General features: G+C 34.8%; 1 long non-coding RNA gene across 1 annotated transcript; it reads right to left on the bottom strand.

Annotated features, from left to right (window-relative positions):
• On the bottom strand, positions 1-1,203 carry LOC128169922 (uncharacterized). Its single transcript, XR_008241630.1, has 4 exons — positions 815-1,203; positions 477-566; positions 307-371; positions 1-94 (listed from the first exon to the last, which is right to left on the bottom strand). It is a non-coding gene; the product is annotated as an uncharacterized LOC128169922 (long non-coding RNA).
• Between the last annotated feature and the right edge of the window lie 609 nt (positions 1,204-1,812).

Raw genomic sequence — 1,812 nt, 5'->3', positions numbered from 1 at the left:
TATTACTTACCACTTCATCCATGAATTCTTCCGGAATGTTGTTGGTTGTCATGCTTTTAAAATCTTTTCCAAAGAGTCTTAAACTTAAGGTTCTCTGCAAATATTATTGTTGAATAATTATTAAATGATTTCATTCCTGTTTGATCTTATAAATATCTAGATATAATCAAGTATATAAGTATTACAGCTATTGTAATCTTGATATTCATTAATAGATTTCTTATTTAATATTTTTCACATCTCCTATACAAATTCTTCACAAAACTACATGTACATGTAGGTTGTTGTGCTTACTCAATTACGAACCTGCTATTAATGGCGGAAAGACACTCTGGAAAAATATGGAAGGATCTTTTCTTCTCTTCTTTTGACTTTTGGAAGAAAACAAGCTATGTAATGAACAATTTTCAGGCTTTGGATTGGCTCGAGTAGGCCTATAGAATCTCAGTATATTTAGTACTTTGATTTATCCTCACCTTTTATACAGCCAACAGGCATGTCATCATGTTCACACCTCCATCCAAATAGTACCAACTCCATATCCGTGTAGGGATGTTTTTGTCATGCTTCAATGAAAAAGATATCAGATATTTTATTGCATTAGCCCATAACATTACGCTAAGGATATAAGCAAAGTTTGCTCAGCTCTGTTCATCACAATACACTTCATCTTTATTATGCAGTTATAAATAATTGTAACGAATTCTTTATAATAATTAGCAAAAATTTCGAATGATGTTTTTTATTTATCAAAACGGGAAGCAGAGATCTTCCGATAATACATAAAAATTTCATTTAGGCCTATGTTTCTTACCTCTGTCATTCACTTTGTACTCGAGTCTCGTTCCCGCTGACGTCACATATTGCGTAAATTTTTGGTACTGAGAACCGTCAGGATGGTGCTTGATTTTACATAGAGCAATATACCAAAAATCAGTAGATCAGATCAGATTTTGTAATTTAGATATGATCGGAATAATTATCATTAATAATTTAAAGCGCTACAGGTTGATGTGCATCTTTTTTGTAAGCCCTTGCAAACATTTTATTCGTTTCCGAAATCCCGTTCGAGTTATCTCCCGCGATAACTCATATGCAGACAGACTGAATTTTCTCTAGCTGCAAAGTTATGTACATCGGCACTGGCTGATCAGTGATGCAAGCCAGCAGAAACTTTACATCAACATCATCAAGATGTGCCCGATCTAACGTACTATTATATACTCAGCGATTGAAAAGTTCGTGATCCTGGATAGGAGAGGAGCGGATCGTCAACATGCAGGTACCCTAGAACTACGATGTTTCAAGTGTGTGCATATTCTATGTTTACATGTTATATGTTAACCAACATTTCCAGATACGTGTTTAAACACTAAAAAATCTACTGTTATTATTAAACTTAGATGCAGGTCTTTACATGTAACTATACAATATACGGGGAAATTCGGGTTGACAAGAGGGTCTGTCAATTTTCTCCGAAGAGCTTCGGATAAATTTCTATCTATTGTGTATTTCTTAAACAAGAATGAACACAGTGTAACCGTAATGATTACGAAATAAATCTGCAGATATATATTTTAAACATGCGGTTGCAAGCATGCAATTTGATTTCAAGCGCGGATCCAGAAAAAAGAATTTGGACGGGGGGGGGGGGGGGGATTGATTGAGAGGTTGGAGGGGGAGTAAGCCATATTTTTATGAATTTTATAATTTAAATTTAAAGAGTTTTTTAGGGGGTCTGGATCCCCTTCACCCCTCCTAATTCCGGTCTACATGTATAATTTTTGTGCATATTGTCACGGTGAATCCATT

The sequence above is a fragment of the Crassostrea angulata genome, unplaced genomic scaffold (assembly GCF_025612915.1).
Source record: "Crassostrea angulata isolate pt1a10 unplaced genomic scaffold, ASM2561291v2 HiC_scaffold_257, whole genome shotgun sequence".
Classification (NCBI taxonomy): Eukaryota; Metazoa; Mollusca; class Bivalvia; order Ostreida; family Ostreidae; genus Magallana; species Magallana angulata.
Note: the sequence above shows the minus strand (reverse complement) of the source record. Positions and strands in the feature narration are given on the sequence as shown.